Here is an 18,237-nt window from a genome sequence, read left to right as displayed (position 1 = left end):
AGAATGAGAAATATAAACTAGATGCATTATCATATTAGAATCTATAGCATATCTCCCATGTGCTTAGTGCTATGTCTGATAGGAGCTGGGACTTTATAGGTACTTCTTTTGTTTCACTGTTGGGGTGGGAACTTTGGTCTATTTCTCTTCCTTATTCTGGAATGCCCAGAATATAGGATAGCTCATTCATTCCTTTGTTCAGCAAATTCTTATTGAGTACCTAATGTATATCAGGTACAAAATGATTATGAAAATGGTAAAGAAAATCAGTTCAGAAAGCAATACTTTCTGTCTGCTTGGCCAAAGGGGAGAGTTGATGAAAAGGGGCAAAAGGGTATTTCCCAATCACTTTTTGCACCATTGGCTAAACATTGGTGGCCCCTTTACTTGCAAAGGGGAATGGGATGAATTTTGGACTGAGAGAGAGCAGTTCAGCTAGAAGAGATCTGTGGAGGCAGAAACCCCAAGGGATCTTGGATGGAAATTGTCCATTCACTAATACTGAAAGTCATGTTTTTTTTTCTTTTTAATCAGGAGAAAGGTAGAAAGTAGTGTCTGAATATCCAAATCAACTGCTTATCTTAACAGTCCACATTCAAATCTTGCCTGAAAAGAAAATATTTTCACTTTTGTCTGAAACCTGAGTGAGTAGGTGGAGAGCCACTATTGCCCAGGCAGCACCTTCAAATTAGGGGACTCCAGAAGCTAATGTAAATATTACTGGTATGTAGTCAATCCCACTTAATTCAACTCAGTGGTATTTACAGAACATTGTCAGGATTCTCTGGGGTTCACAAAATGGTGCAATCATTTAACAATGCCCATTTAAGCCCCCCTTTTAAAATTAGCATGAGCTATGCTATTGGGGAAATTTGTCAGCTTAGGGGGCTGGCAGGAAACTATCTAGGTTTCCCTCTAGTTAAGCCCTCAAAGGTATTTTTCAGTCCCATGCTGGCTTCCAATATGCTACATTTCCTTTCCTTCTGTGAGATTTTTTTCCCTGTCTTTCTACTTTAAAAACATGACTTCCATTCCATTTCTTAGGGTCCTTTTCACCTTTAAACTAGCCTATATGGTAGGAAGTAATCTCTCCAGCTAATCTCTTGCCATCCCCCCCCACAACTTTGATACCATAAAGAGATAACAAAGGCATAAATATGGAGAACAAACATTTCACTGAAGTTCTTGTAGTTCTTATAATCAATGTCTTTGCTTCTTTTCCTTGAAGGTACCCAGAAGCCCCAGAGATTTCCTGCTTTCTTTTATCTGTGAGGGTGGCACTCCTTATTGCTTCTAGGATAAGGCTACACTAATTAGCCTAGCATTCAAGGCCCTCTATAAGCAGACTAAGGTCTACCACTCCATTATTATCTCCCACTCGTTTTCCAGTCTACACAAACTGTCTGTTCCCATCAAATGGTCTACTAATTGTTTCCCCCCCAAAAAAAACTATTTTCATTCCCATTTCCTGGTCTTTGTTCACATTAATTCCCTCAAGCTCTCTACCCTTTCTTCAGTGCTCTGAGTCTTACCTTTTGTGACCACCCGGGCCCTTGGAGCAGAATTGCTCCCTCCTAGGAATTCCAATAATCCTTCTAGTCTGCAGCCACTTCTCTGGATTTAACACATGAGAGTACATGTGTGTACGTGTGTGCCTAAAAGCAGGTGCTTCTTTATGTCTCCAGGGCTAATGTGGTTCCATGCACTCAGTAGGTACTCAACATACATTTATTTTTCATGATGATGTCATGTTCATGAAACTGTTCTTTCTTTTCCTAGGTAATGTTTACTAATGTGAATGAAGTGTTGCTGAGACTTGCTCATGTTTTTAGAAAGATGAGGATGGTGATGACTCAGTGGTAAGATCTTTTGGCAGATAATTTTTCTTGAAAATACTGTGCTATCCTAGCAACACACGTGAAACAAGGGGAAATAGCCAGAACAGGCCTAAAATTAAAGTAGAAGAGATTTTGGGATTTTAGTAGGCAGGATTCTCTCTGTCTCTGTCTCTTTTCCCTGCTTCCCTCCTTCCTTCCCTCCCTTCTTTCCTTCCTTCCTTCTTTCCTTCTTCTATCAAGGTGATTAACAGTACAACCAGTTACAGAGGGAGACTATTGAAAAAATTTGGAGAGGTTGCCAATTTATTCTTCATTCATTCAAAGGAAAACTGAGAGGCAAAGTAAAGGAAGGGGGGCAAAGTTTAAGTATGGGGGATTTGGCAATTATCCATACAAAATAGAGGAAGGTGGATAAAACATTTTCTCTTTTTCTTTCTTTCTTTTCTTGCACTTTTTGGTCTCTCAAGTCTCTATGGCTTCCCCAGCAAGATGAAGAGCCTTGTGGTGGGCGGGGATCCTTCTCCACAGTGTTGTAGAGCCATCAAGCAGGCCAATAAAATAAAAGGCTGCAGATGTTTTTCTCTGTGAAAAAGGGATTGGAACAGTTACTGAGTAACTGTTTTTCTGTTAATGTTGATATATCTTCAGTCATAGAAAATGACCACAACCAGACTGACAGCTTTAGTTCTAATATGCTTTACTTAAAGGAATGCTGGGGTGCGGGGTGGGGAAGGATCTGCTATCTCATCGGTTGTTGCGAAAAGATAGACTCACACAAGTGACAGAACAGGAGGGAGGTAAAAGAATAAAATTAAGTAGTGTAAAAGTCACCAAAGGGAAAAAAAAGTACAAAAATCAAAATGTTAGACACAAACTTTGAAGGAAGCAAGTACGGAAATGTTTCTGTAATATAGATCTTAGGGAAATGTGTAGACAATGTGGCATAAAATACTTCAGTCCCAGAAACATCTGATCTTGAACTGTTCATTTATGAGATAATTTTAAGAGTCAGGCATGGTGGTACTTGCCTGTGGTTCCAGCTACTCCGGAGGCCAAGGCCAGAGGACCACTTGACCCCTTGAATTTAAAATCAACCTGGGCAACAAGGAAGTCCTAAAAAAGTCAATTTAACAAGTTTTTAAAAATTATGTTATGCATTTAATACCAGGGACCTGTATTTTAAGTACGTTCTTCTGCTGATTCTTAAGATCCAGCAAGCTTGGAAAGTTTTCTCCTGTGATGTAGTAGCAGGAATTTTTTCAGAGTGCAGAAACAGCACTGAATGTTTAGATTTGCAAGACAATTAATGAAAAAGAAAGAAGAGGATGGGGGTGGGGTAAAAGATTGAAATTTTAAATTTGTAATAAATAATTGTATTTATTTTTGGTCCTCTTGCTCCTAAAATGATTTAAGGTAGCATAGTTAAAAAATAAATAACAAAAGTATATTGAATGTTTACTGTCAACTTAAAACTATATATATATTTTTCTCATTTAACAGGACAATTGCATGAGGTGGGAACTACTGTTGTTATCTCCACTTTACAGATGAGGAAATTGAGACTCAGAGAGGTTAAGCTAAGAAAGGGAGCCAACTGCTCTTGTTCTCTATATTGTTATCAAACACCAAAGGAAACAACCAAACCAAAATGTACAATTAAAGGGAAGAAACTGAGATGAAGGGGCAATGAAGAAGAAAAACGGGCAAAGCTGGGGTGAGGTCATATGCATCCATTAGAAATGGGCCCCATTGCTTGCTTCGACACACAGCACATATAATAAAATTGGAACAACACAGAGAAGATTGAATGGCCCCTGTGCAACAATAACACACGAATTCATGAGGCAATCCATATTTCTGCTAAGTGCAAACAAATCTATGAATGTATATTATTTTACAAAAAGAAGTGTGGGGCTGGGGATGTAGCTTAGTGGGGTGGAATGCCAGCCTAACACGCATGAGGCTCTGGGTTCCATCTCCAGCACCACACACATTTTTTTAAAAAATAAAGTTTTAAAAAGAAGTGGGCCACAAATTTGGCTCTGAGCTTTCCAACAGCCAAAGAAAAAAGAGGAAACATATCTGGATTCGTAGCATCCATAAGATAAAAGCAAATGTGCATTTTTGGAGAAAAACAATTTATGCTAGAATTTCCTAAGACAGATGTCCCCTTGTGAATCTTCAAAAAAAAAAAGGGGGGGGAGGGGAGAAATGCTTCTACAGAAAGGATTTTCAAGGGACTTAATTTTGTATTATTTTCTTTTTAAAACTGAGAAAGCAAATGTTTAATAAAGGAAATGATTTAAATATGGATTATAATATTATTCCCTCATAAATATGTTTTATAGTTCACACCTTTTATAATCAAATAACTAGATGTGAAGTTTCTGTCCTTGGAGATCTTAAAGAAAAGAATGACTATTTCTCGGGCTTGGATGCCTGAAGGCAAGGACGGGCTTAAGGGGGCCCCTTCCAACTCCGGGGCTGAGATTCTATACTTCTATAGCTGTGCAAACACTTCTACCTGGGGCAGCTTAACTAGTCTTAAACCTAAAGGTTCAGCCACAGCATGGCCATGAATGCTTCCATTGTGGGAATCCTTTTTGATAAAATAAATGTTTGAAAAATACACACACATGCACAATAAAACAAAACCTCCACAATATTTGGGATTAAGACACACCCAAGTAAGACATTTGCAGAAACAAAAGTTGTACTTAGTAAATGCTTGTCACTGGGGATGGAGAGTCAGCACTTAGGCACCACTAATTTAGCTATGGAGCATTTGCTCAAGTCCTTTGTGTCTTAGATGTCAAAGAAATCTTTTCTAAGGGAGCCATCAGCACTACCTCAGGGGTGATGTTTTAAGCCTAATGTGAAAAAGAGAACTTCTCTAAAACTTCTTATATGATTAACATGGTTGAATGCCCTTTATGACAAAGCATGGGGTGTGCAAATAAAATTCTCTTCAGGAAGAGGTCCCCCCACTTTCGTTTTTTTCTTAAATAATTTCTTACCAATGCAACTAAGAAAATAGCCTTTACATTTTTGGGGGGTGGGAGAAAGAGGCTGAGGGACATATAGCTGTGCAATTTTGACTAATCCAACTGATTATGAATTGGGTCAAACTGGCTTCCTTGCTGTGTGTCCTGAGACTGAGACCCATAAAAGGTGAACATCAAGTTAACGTCCCTGTGTGTATTTGGGAATGTTAGGTGGCGATGGCTAATACAAGCACTGGCATGTCCAGGAAGAAGTCACACGGGAGGTTTCTCTAAGAAAGAACAGAGGTGCTTGTCTCTACAAAGAGGGACATAGTTATGCCCCTGTCAAGTGAAAGACTTCATCCTTACAACAGAAGGTGTCACCCTCTGGAGTGCTTGATGGACTGCTACTCTAACAGGTTTTTCCCTTTATAAACAGAGTCCTGCCGCTTTGGTCTTATCTACTTGATTCTAAAATAGCTCGTCAATTTAATAGCATTCAGGTTGTTTATGCACACACAAGGCCCTTTGAAAATAACCCTTTTCATGTCGCCAAACAGGCATTTTGAAATCAACTAATTGGATGGTTGTCTGAATTCAACTCGTTGTTTTAAAAATAACCAGTTGTTCCACTGAATTACATTTTTTTACCCCCAAGCCAATTGGTGTGTAGACAGAGTTTGAGTCAATCCAGATGGCTGGCTGCATTTTTGACTTGAACTGACTGGATGTTTTGTGGTCAGATATATACAGCTCTTGATAGCCACTGGGGAAATGGAGTAGAAGGGAAGGAAGGTGTAGGAAAGTTAGGAGAAATTATATCAACAAGTTTCCATCTTGAGTGCTGTGGATCCAGACATTTTCTGCAATCAATCCTTTCTCCCCCTCAAAACACACACACACACACACACACACACACACGCTTGCACACGCGCATACACACACACACACACACACACACACGCATGCACGCACACACATACTTAAGAAAACAGAAATAAAGTAATAACATCCCTCCCAGCTGGCTCTGCTCACGGCTGTGGGTCTTTTCTTTCTTTCTTTCTCTCCATGAATTTCTTCACTGCTTGGGTGGCCTGTGGAGGGATTCTGGCAACTCAGCTTCATTGGTTTAGCTCCCTCTTAGGCTGATTTTCCTTCCCGTGGGGAGCTCTCTTTTGAGGGGCTCAGTGTTCTTCTTAGTCTGTTAAAGGCAGGGCAGGAAGAAGAGGGTTTCGGTCAGACCTGCATCCCTAAGTCCAAGCATGAGGCCTGACTCTGACCCACGGAACTGCTTTTCCTGAGGGAAGTTGAGAATTTCCTGTAGTGAATGTAACCAGTTCACTCTACCCAGGCATTACTGCTACACTTTGAGAAATTCCAAGTTTTGTATCATCTGTAGTCCCCATAATTAGCTGTCAAATTCCACTGGTCTGAGGAAGGGCATTTTAGATGCTTTCAAAGGCTACTTCTTTTGGACTTATCATTTTGATTTCTTCATTTACTTCATTGAGAATGGGATGAAAGTTGAGCAGAGAGACTTTAACTTGAACCACTTACGCTTAGGTTTTTCACTTACAAGAAAGAAAAGGTTCTCTAAACATTTGAAATCGAGCTGTAAGGGAGATTTCCAAAATGTCTGCCACATTTTTCCCACAAATTCTCAGTGAATTGTATGACACAAAATCTTTCTACTGCTCACATTGAAACTTTTCCATCAGTGAAGTGAAGAACATAAAAGAATATTCTGAACCTCGTCCTGTCTATACTGTCCCCAACTTTTTTCTCTCATCTAGTAAATTCCAAATTGGCATGTTTTTCATAACATGTCATTTTTCATGCCTGGCTCTTTAAGGTGAGTATTGATTCCCCTGAGCCTTTCAAAGACATCTGGATAACATTCAAAAGTTTTTGTCTATGACATTTAGGTTTTAAAGCATTGCCACATGGCTTTTGGGGATTATATTTTTTTAGGCTTGAGGTATGGTTCTGTCTTCATTGCTGACCTGCTATGTGACCTTGGGATCATCACTTTACCTCTCTGAACTTTAGAGGCTTTTTAATCAATAATATGAAGTAATAATAATACTTGCTTTCCCAGCCTATCTCATGATGCTCTTTGGAAAGAGCAATTTGAAAAAAGTAGAAGGAAGCTCTTTGTGAAGCTAGGCGCCATGGCACACACCTGTAATTCCAGCAACTTGGGAGGCTGAAGCAGGAGGATCATAAGTTCAAGGCAGACTCAGCAACGTAGTGAGACCCTGTCTCAAAATTTAAAAGCAAAGAAAAAAAAAGAAAAGAAAAATGAAGCCCTTTGTGAGAAGATCTGAAGCCTTAAACAAATGTAAGAGATTTTAAAAGGATAACAATTTAACAGGGATTATTAAGGGATCCCGGAAACTTGGCCCTTCCTTCTCAGATCAAAAGGTTGTTTGTCAGGTCCCCAAATTGCACCATGTGTCATCATTACTTTAATCCCTGTTTGTTTTTGGATTGAAATACCCAAAAAGAGTAAATTCTAAGGAAAAAAAAACACTATGAATGAATATACTGTCTCCATTTTGAGAATCAATAATAATACTGTATTGCTCTAAAGAAAAGAAAACTTGGCAGACTGAAATTTTTTTTATTATCAGTGATACTATGAATGTGTTAAAGTACATCAGTAATATATGTTCTGTTTGTAGCAAGATTAAGGTGAGAAATAGAGATCTCTCTGGATTTCAGAATCATGACTGCTTCAGGTGTGAATATTGTTCACAGAAAGATTCTCTGATTTTTTTTTTCATCTAAGGGTCAAGAATTAAACTGTGTCTGTGAAAATACACAAAAGAACAATATGCAATTCCATATTTTATTCTTTGATCTTTCTCTTTAATTGGCTCATTTTTCCTATCCTTGAATGGTATAGGGATATTTGATAAGCCCCAGATGGTTAGGAAGCATACAAAATCCTGCTTTATATTATCATCTTGTCTAGTTGCTTGCATGTGATCAAATGACCTTTTGGCCATAGGAACAGTTACCCAGAGGAAGATGAACTTTCCCTTCCATGTGTGGAATGAATAAATGTGTTCTCTTTACATGTATACTATTAGCTGAGAGATTGCCATTGTATCCAGTTGTCAAGAAATCATTGGTATTTTTCCCCTAAAGAAGAATCACTTCATTGCCTAGCATTGAACATAGAAAATGAAAGTAAATATGGTGTGATATTTCCATAAAGCAGTCAATTAGAAAATGTATGAGTATATGTGAGTATGATTGTGAAGTTTAAAACTAGGGTAGATCCGGCTGCAAGCTTGAGTTTAAAAACTTTTTTTTAGAAGTGAATTTGAGCTCCTGTAGTTACATCCAGGAAATACGAGCCATTACTAAGGCTGGGAATTGAGGGTAAGGCCAAAAATAAGGTCTGGAAATGTAATTGTAATTGGGGAGGCCAAGCGGCAGAGGTTAAGCCCTGGAAAATAGAAAGGTAAATTGGTGTCTAAGAATTCCTGGGCCTGTGGCAGGTCTCCTGCTGGACACAGGCCATGGTCAAACACTGTTTAGCCCTCATACCCTCCACATGGGCATGTTTTAAGGAGAAAATGTAGTAAGATTGAGCTGGAGCCAAGACTGTGAAGTTAAAGGAGATCCTCTGAGAGTGTATGGCCCCTTAAAATGTACCAATCTGCAAACCCTTGATAATCTGGACTCCCCAAGGCAGGCATTGTGGCAAACCCGACAATGAGCTTTCAACCAGAAATGCAGTATCTCAGTCATGCTTAATTTTTTTAAATGTTAAAATCAAATGTGGCTAAGGACCATGAGGATAAGAATTTTGCCCTCCTCACTTTATCACCAGTACTTAGAAAATAGTGATAGTTCAATAATTATGTGTAATAAATTAATAATAATAAAAAATTGAATAAAGTAATGTTTGCTAAAATAAACAAAACCAAAACTGGCTTTGATGGCCTTGAAAGAAATAGCCTTTAGGAACTGGGAATTGTGACACACACCTATAATCCCAGCTACTTGGCAGGCTGAAGCAGGAGGATGGCCAGTTCAAGGCCAGCTCCAGAAACTTGGCAAGACCCCATCTCAAAACAAAAAATAAATAGAGTTGGGGATGTAGCTCAGTGGCAGAACACCTCCAAGTTCAATCCTCATAGAGAGAAAGAAAAGAAAAGAGGGAGGGAGAGCGAGAGAGCGAGAGAGAGTGCACATGAGCACCTTAAGGGTAGCATGATAATGTGAGTCCTACAATGTACAATGTACACTTATATTATGTCTGGTCTTCTCAAAGAACTTTCAAGGTTATAATTTCTATGGAATACAAAGAAGCTAAAGGAATTTTATAGTGGACACTAGTATACCTACTACCTATATTCTATAATTAGTGTTGTGTTATACTTGTGTTATTATATATATCTATGTATCTATCCATTCATTGACCAAGGTCAAATTTTTCTAATTGCAGCAATAGCACTTTACATGAGATCTACTCTCTTAACAAAATTCTAAGTGTGCAACCCATTATTGTTGACCATGAAAATACAATGTTGTATAGAAGATCTCTAGATCTTCAGTCATCATGCTTGACTGAAACTGTATGCCTCATTTCCCGGTTTCCCCAGCTCTTGGCAACCACCATTCTATGCTACACTTCTATACTTGACCATTTTAGATGTCTCATGCTAGTGGAATCATGCAATATATATCCTTTTGTGTCTGACTTATTTCACTTAGAATAATGCCCTCAAGGCTCACCCAGATTGTCAAAAGTATCAGGATTTCCTTCTTCTTTTTACATATATTACATATATATGTATTTCACATTTTCTTTATCCATTCTTCTGTCCATGGTCATGTAGCTTGTTTTCACAAAATGGGAATGCTTATAATCTCTTTGAGATCTTCCTTTCAATTTTTCTGGAAAAATACCCAGATGTGGGCTAGTAGTTTTGCTTTTAATTGAAGAACCTCCACACTGTTTTTCATAGCTGTCATACCATTATATTTTTCCACAAACAGTGTGCAATTTTCCAATTCCTCTGCAAACTTGCTAATACTTGCTATCTTTACAAGGTTAAATTTTTAATCCTTGTTTTGTAAGTGAAGGCTCAGCAGATAAGGCCATTTGCCCAAGGTCACCCAGCTAGTAAGTAACAGAGTTGGAATTTGGACCCAGGACTATCTGCTTCTGGAATTTAATCCCATTCCACAACACTGTGCTGACTCTTGTGATCACTGTGTTGCAACATAAGTTAAAGCAAGTCAACTGGAGAGTGAGTTGAAATTCACTGGAGGTTGAAGTTGAAACTAAAGGAACAAGCTTGGAAAGGCTAGTTTAGTCTTTGCTAACAGAATTATGATTTGTAAAGAGTAGAATAATTCAGAAAAACAAATCCATACATTACACCATACATTAAAGAAGAAGTGAAAAAATACTTGTTGCTAATATTTTTAAGAAATAGAATTTCATGATGTGCAGATGATCCAGTAGAGATCCAGTTCAAGGTCTCACTATTTCTGTAAATTCACATCATACAAAAATTGAATATGATATAACAAAGCATCAAGGATAAGTTAAATTAGATTTCATATACTGTGCTTACTAAAGCAAGGAAATGTGCATTATATTTCAGAAAGATTTCCATAGAAAGGATTGACACAGGTTTCTCAATAAGGAAAATTAATAATAAACACTCCTGAAAGTTTACTATCATTATATCCAAACATAATAATCTGTTAGATCTCCATACAGTCAGATTTAGATAAACATAGTTTCTTACCTCTAGTACTTTAAAATCTTGAAGAGTAAATATCAAAACCTTAGTTGTTTAAAAATTTTAATGAGTTAATTTAAAAATAACTGATTTAGATTTCTGGTAAGAAAAAAATATGATAAATGAATGTGCCCTACTCTTGCAACATTGCTGTCAACAAGCATTACTATCTTGCTCATTAGGAGAAAATTTAGATTTTTAATGTTGTTATGCAGCACTTTGATTAAGCAAGATACCAGTCCATCCAGAAATATTTCTTATTTCCTATGGAGCCATGACTGAGGTTTGTGTTGTGAGGGATGTAGTTTGTCCTTCATTCAACAATATGTATTGGGGCCTACTGTGCTCTAGGCACTGTTCTAGATGCCACATACAGAAGTATAAGATTCTTCTCAGAGAGTTCAAAAGCATAGAAACATAAATGCTTGAGGTAGGAGGAACCTAAGAGAGAATGTGGTCTACCATCTCAATTTACAGTTGAGGAAGATGTGGTTCAGAAATGTTAAGTTATACTGATCTAGGGCCATAATTCTCAGAGTGGCAGAACAAGAACTACAAACCAACTCATTTGACTGTTGAACCTCTGCTCTTTTGATTATTCCAATCTATTTGGGAAGTTGGAATACTCCCCCATTAAATGACTTCAAAACAATACCAGACCAAAAGCTGCTAACAAACCATATGGCATTAAACTATAAGTTTAACAGGAGTTAGAGAAGGACTGGAGACGTCCAACAGAGCATAAATCTTCTGACTAATGACATGCCATTTATTTATGGCAAAGGAGACTTGCTATGCTTCTGACATGCAGTGAGGATGAATGAGATGAAGGCATTCCAAGGAAGCAGTACTTCCCTCTGGATCTTATCATCTTGCTCTAAGGGGAACATTTGGATACACGGCTAGCATCTCTTTCAGTTGTAACAGAAAACATGATATAAATTATGGGGGAAATAATTGATAAAATAATATATGAAGGGACTGGGATTGTGGCTCAGTGGTAGAGTGCTTGCCTGGTACATGTGAGGCACTGGGTTCAATCCTCAGCACCACATAAAAATAACTAAATAAAATAAAGGTATTGTGTACATCTACAACTAAAAAAAATAAAAATAATATATGAAGGCTATGGAGTTCAACCTCTGTTTATAATTTATACCAAGATCTTCTGAGAGGCAGAATCTCATGGAAACCATATTTCGTTTCTTCTGAGTATTTCTTGGATAAAAGTGAGCCAAAGGAGAAAAGAATTCCTGTGTGATTTTTTTATGGAAAAAAATGTTTTGTTTGAAGTTTATCTTCAAGAAAAATACTATAAGCAGAAAGTTTTTATGTGTTGTGAGTGTAAAAGGAATTTTGCACAAATAGGGATGTGGGGATTTGGTTTTGTAAAGAAAAGCATCGCAGAGCTTCATTGGAAAGCATTTACTACATGGCTATCATGGGCCAAAATACTGTGTACCTAACAGGGCAATGCTTTCAAACTCTCTGTGATGAAGGATCAGTTTATTTTCTTTTTCTTTTTCTACCAGATATGGACAAATAGTTTGGGAAAATATAATTAAAAATGAATTACTAGGAAAACTGAAAAAGAAATACAAAATGTAAAGCCATTTAAAACAATTATTAGATTCCACAGGCAGGCCAACTTGTCATGTGTTTACAAGTGACAACAATATCAACTTGCTATAAAAGTTTCTCACTACTTACTCTCAATATTTTTACTTAAACTTGTCACAGACTGGTAGCAAACAGTGCATACACCAGTACAATTACACGGACTACATTTTGGGGAGAGGTGTGTTATAGGAAATACAGAGAATAATTGTATGAATCCCTGCTAAAGGTCTAAAGTTATAGTGGAGACAAAAAATATAAACATGTGTTTGCTGCACAATGTGGCAAGTGTTGGTATAGCAAGTAGAGCCTGAGCCTGGTTGGGAGGGTATGGTACTGCTCTTGCCCACCTTTGGCTGCAGCTCCCAACCATACTGCCTTTCTAGAACAAAGTTCCTAACATATAGCCTTTATGATAACTAGAGTTGGGGTGGTGCTTGGGATAGCCTTTTCTTATAATGTGCTACTTTTGAAATTCTTCACAACTTGGGATTATGTATGGTGCATGGGGGGTGAGATGAGTTGCTATCTGTAGTGGTGGTTGTTGATTTCTTCCTTTATGTTGCTAGGAATAGGAAAGGACCTTGATGCAAGTGAACTTGTTAAGAAGTCAACTTTTAAATACTGTTGGCTTATTGAGAGTCAGGCTCCAGGGCCTAAAGACCTAGAAAAACTTGTTGAAATTACTTAGAGGTTCTATACACTATACATCAAAATAAATATGTTATCTGTGTTTTTTTTGGTCCACAACACTTGAAAGCAAAACAAAGTGTGTGTGATTTGCCATATGGCAAAGAAAGTCATGCCTTGGGCATTCCAAGTGTTTGAATTTAAAACTACTATTCTAAATCACCAAACTACAAACCACTTGAATTTTTATAGACAACCAAATATCCTATGCAGAAGACACAAAATGTTACATGTACATACAGTATATCTGCCCAATCAAAACTAAATCAATAGACTAGGCATACAAAAAAATTCCTATTTTTTAATATCCTTTGTACAAACAAAGACTGAAGAGAATAATTTTTATTTGCAGTAATTAACATGATACCACAAATAAACATCTCAACAGTTTTTTTTTACAAGTCTTGGACTCTGACCTATAAGAGCCTCTATATTTTGTGGATTTAGTAAGGGCAAAGCATAGTCCCTGATCTGAAGACAGGCTAGCCATCTACAACTCACAATGCAAGCATCTCAGCGGCATCTAGTAATTTTCCATACACACTGAGCCAAATTCTGCCTGGGATTATTATGCAATTTTCAAAATGGCTTTAAGTCTTTCAACTTACAAAGTTACCATTTACATTGCACTGGCCTGCTGGCTGGGATGAATGAATGAACACTCTTTCCCAAAGGACCATAATTCATTCTCTGATCATAGCTTATACATTTGGGAGAATTGGGATCAGTGTGCCTGGCGCCTCCCCTCCCCTCTGCCCCACAAAGGAGTCATACACTGCAAGAGAAGAGGAGACAAAGTGGCTGTGTGCCATTGAGCACAGAGGTGTGGCTCGGGAGGTGTTGACTGTGAGCAGCACCAGCCTAACATATAAGCAACTGTCTACATGATGTGATTTCAGGTGCACCAAAAAAGGCCTCATTGACCCTCAGTTTAAACACTCCCTTTCCACTGGCGGATGCCTGGAATTCCACAGTTTTTAGAGCTCTGTTCCTTTGGTTTAAAGCTTTGATCCCTGTTAAAATACTCATACCCCTGGGTGGGCAGCTCCATTATATCCTATCAACCATAGACACTGTGAGTGGATGAGTTTTAAAATTTCTTCTCTGAAAGCACGTTTTGAGAGTAGGGTTAAGGGCAGAAGATACTGTATACCTGAGGGGGACAGGAAGAGGAGAACATCACCTGGGGGGTGGGCAAAGGGAACTGGGCCCAAGACAAACAATGTGTGCGTGTGTGGCCATGTGCATGGCTGTGTATGAGCTCCTCCCATGGCGGCAGCTGTTGAACACCCTTTCTTAACCCTCTCCCAGAAAACTTGATTTATGCTGCTTTTGGAGCCATGGAACCAGACTCTCCTCCCAGCTACAGCAAGATAATAGCTGCAAGCTACAGCTGGGAATTCTCGAATTCTTTCAAGCTGGAGACTAGGAGCAAAAGGTGAAGAAAAGTTCTTCTGGGCCTGCTGTGCTAGGTAGCCTTCCCCTGGGGTCCGAAGAGGAAAATGGCGTCCAACGGTGTTATCTAAATGCTTCCAACTGGGCCTGAAAGCACAGAACCATGAATTGTCCAAAGTGAACAGTGTCTCAATCAGCACATCCTTTTGTATTTTCCAGACTGATTGTTTCTCTTTGTCTCTTCTTGCTGAAGAGAGGGAATGAGTCATTGGCTCAATTCCTAATGTGAGGAAGGGAGCCTCGAAAGGTAAGACAGTTGCTTATGTAAAATAGAAAATGAAAAACAGTCTTGTTTGGTTTTGAGAAGAGGTCTCACTATGTTGCCCAGGCTGGCCTCGAACTTCTGGGCTCAAGGAATACTCCCACCTCAGGATCTCATGGAGTTGGAACTGCTGGCACACACCACGGTGCCCTGCTAGGAAACCCAGTCTCATAGTCACCCATCTGGACAGCATATAGTGTATAATGTAACAGATTTTATTCTTTTAGTTAAGAATTTTCTTTTCTTTTTTTTTTTTTTAGCGTCTGGAATCAAACCCAGGGCCTCCCACATATTAGGCAAGTGCTGTGCCACTGAGCTACATTCACAGCCCCTGGTTAAAGATTTTCATCAGCAAAATTTTGTGTCACTGAGTGGGGTGCTGTGGCTCACACCTATAGTTCTAGTGACTGGGAAGGCTGAAGCAGGAGGATCACAAGTTCAAGGCCAGCCTTGGCAACTTGTGAGATCTGTCTCAAAATAAAATTTTAAAAAATGATCTGAGAGGGGCTGGGGTTGTGGCTCAGTGGCATTGCACTCGCCTGGCACATGTGAGGCACTAGGTTCGATCATCAGCACCACATAAAAATAAATAAATAAAAATGAAGGTATTGTGTCCATGTACAACTAAAAAATATTTTTAAAAGTGGTCTGAGAATGTAGCTCAGAGGCAGAATGCTCCTGGGCTCAATTCCCAGTACCACATTATACACACAAAAATGTGTCACTGGGTAAGCAGAGGGGACAGCTGCCCACAGTGTTTCTACAAGCTTTCCTGACCAAAAGCCTGTTCCAAAGCCTAAAATGCCTGTTCCAAAGCCTAAAATCCCACTGTGAGAATCATCACTTGGGGGCTGGAAGGTTAGAAGTCTTTGAAAGGCACTTATAAAAATGGAACCACTCCTTAAGTGTAGCAAGTTTTATTAACTCTTACCTTAGGTTGGCTAAAAGCCCTGAAGTAGCTGCTCAGAGTGGGAGCAGAATCTACCAGGACAAAGAAATACTTCCCAAAACCTCAGGGCCAGTTTGCCTATGAATCCTAGGCATTCACATACCACCCCACACATTTCATGTATCTTCATCTTCTCAATACTTTTTAATATTTTCTATAAACAAGCTCACATTTTTATTGAAATAAATTTATCACAGCACTATCTACTTAGCTTTGTCCTAACAAAATCAAGGTTTGGATGTACTAGTTTACATAGGCTTTTTCTAATCCACCATTAAAATAAAAATGCATTACAATAAAACCCCAAAATGTCATTGTTCCACACAGAGCACTCGAAAAGCATTGCTCTAGTTCACACAAAGTGTATTAGATGTAAAAGCATATATTAAAAAGAAGTCACAGTTCCCCTTTTCCAGGTACTCAATACCCAGTAGTTGAAAACAACTGTTGCCTTTGTAGTTAGTTGCATGAGCTCTGGAAGATCATGAATTTATGGGAGGTCATGTCTTCCTCTGCGAGGTCATGAAATTCAATCAATGCTTGCCTTCCAATCTGCCCTTTGGTCACAGGGCTCCACAGGTGGAACATATCAAACTCACCAGCCAAATTATGACTCTTAATTGGTGTTTCTTTTAAAGTGGATATGTCATTTGTCAAATGTTCAATGCAGGCGCAGGCCTAGCCCCAGGCAAAATTATGAAGTAGGAGAAGAATGCCAGATACATAGGCCGCCCTCAAATGTTTGTTGAAAAAAGAGGCAATGAGCCCTCCATCCTTGACTCCTTCTCTCCCATCCCCCACACACACTAGGTCACCATTCTTTTTTACTTCTACCTCCTCAATATCTCTGAGACATTTTTACCCTTCCAAATCTCCTCTGCCTCAGGCCTTTATCATTTCTTATTCAGATTCTTTTCACAGCCTTTCAACTGGTCTCCTTGTTTCCAACCTTGTCCCTTCTCCAAACCATTCTCCAAACCACTGTTGAAGAGATCTTTTAATAAGACAATATGATCATGTCACCACCCCCTCGTGAATTATTTCCTCAGGATCCTCTGCATGGCTTTCAGACTCTGCATAATCTATCCCTTGCTTGCCTCTTCCACCTTAATTCTTTTTAACTCTTCAGCCTGAAACCATTACTCGCACCTCCCATCCTCCAAATGGGCCATGCCAGGCCTCTCCTCTTTGTTCAGACTGCTTCCTTTGCCTGGGCACCCTTCCCCCCCATCTTTTCTCACCTCAATTCCTACTGGTCTTTTAAGTCTGAGTTTAGGGCATCATCTCTTCTGGGATTCTTTCTCTGATCCACCCTCTCATCCCTTAGAACTCTATCTTAGCACTTACCACACAATGGTAACATTTTAACATTTTGTTTGGTTGTATTCCACATTAGATTTGTAGTTCTTTGAGATCAGATACTATAGGCTAATCTTAGTATCTTTGTTGTCTGTATCCCACAATATCTTGCACATAGTAGGAGTTCAAATATTTGTTACTGAGTGAACAAATGAATAAATGAATGACTGAACTTTTTAGTGAACTTCCTCTTCCTTTGCCTCTTTTTTCAGCCTACAAGTCCTGGGACACAATCTCCTCTCTCCTGGCCTGGCACAGGCTAGACAATACTTGTTGTTGCAGCTCTTTTTTTCTCTATTTCTCCAAACTTACTTTCACCTAGGTCAGAAACAACACAATCATATGGTAAACGAATTCACACTGAGGTGTTAAGTCATTTTATCTTAGAAATACTTATTGAGTTCCTACTAAGCACAGGCACTGTGCTAAATTGTTTCCGTGCATGTGGGGGTCACAAAGGGAATCCACCCTTAATGATTCCTACTTAATAGCACATAGGTAACAACTAAATGCATTCCTAATCTGAGAGGTATTTTTGTTTGTTTGTTTTGGTTCTGGGGATTGAACTCAGGGCCTTGGGCATGCTAAGCATGCACTGTACCACTAAACTATACCCCCCCCCCAGCCCGTCTGAGAGATATTTTCTAATAAATTAGGCTGGCTGTAAGCCCTCGGTTATTTCACTGTCACCAGTTATGCTTTGCTTCATGAATAGTTACCCAAAAAGACTATCCTGCGGGAGATAGATTCTCTTAACATCCTGGGATCAAGTGTTTTCTCTGATTTTGTGTGGTTCTATTGAATGAAACCTAGCAAGCCACAAGGGCTTCCGGACTTTTTAGGTGAAAAGAAGAGGCAGGCTGTGAAAATCCCAGAGGTCCCCAGATGCTCCTGAACGTGACTATTTAGGGGTTGGCTTCGAGAACTTCGCCAGAGCTGCGTTGGGAAAACGATTCGCGGGAAGCCTCTCAGAAAGCAGGATGAGGAGGTGGATTTTGCTCGAAAGAAGACGTTGTGTGGCCCTGGTGGCCAGAATGATCCGGATCTGGCTAGGAGAAGGCCTGTGATGAAGCAGAGTGGCACCTAATGCAGGGACCCCCACCCACTCCAAGAAAGGATGGAAAGGTTGCAAAAATCCTAAAGGGAAAAGCTCTCCCGGCTGTAGGCCAATGAGCGGCGGGAAGGAGGAGTGAGGCTGGGGAACTTCTCCCAGAGCCAGTCAGAGAGGATGGCTGCTAGGAAGCCAATCAGCGCTCCCGAGCCTGCAGCCCCTCTGCAGTAGTTATGCCAGAGCACCCTTGTGCTGAGTGGC

General features: G+C 39.3%; 1 long non-coding RNA gene and 1 other non-coding gene across 2 annotated transcripts; one reads left to right on the top strand and one right to left on the bottom strand.

The window, feature by feature from the left end:
• Positions 1 to 2,120: 2,120 nt before the first annotated feature.
• On the bottom strand, positions 2,121 to 6,052 carry LOC125614224. The gene is made up of 2 exons (XR_007344827.1): positions 5,858 to 6,052; positions 2,121 to 2,420 (listed from the first exon to the last, which is right to left on the bottom strand). It is a non-coding gene; the product is annotated as an uncharacterized LOC125614224 (long non-coding RNA).
• Positions 3,592 to 3,697, top strand: LOC125614234. The gene has a single exon (XR_007344839.1). It is a non-coding gene; the product is annotated as a U6 spliceosomal RNA (small nuclear RNA).
• Positions 6,053 to 18,237: the final 12,185 nt, after the last annotated feature.

Source organism: Marmota marmota, unplaced genomic scaffold, assembly GCF_001458135.2.
Source record: "Marmota marmota marmota unplaced genomic scaffold, marMar, whole genome shotgun sequence".
NCBI classification, from domain to species: domain Eukaryota; kingdom Metazoa; phylum Chordata; class Mammalia; order Rodentia; family Sciuridae; genus Marmota; species Marmota marmota.
This window is presented reverse-complemented; position numbering and strand designations above follow the sequence as displayed.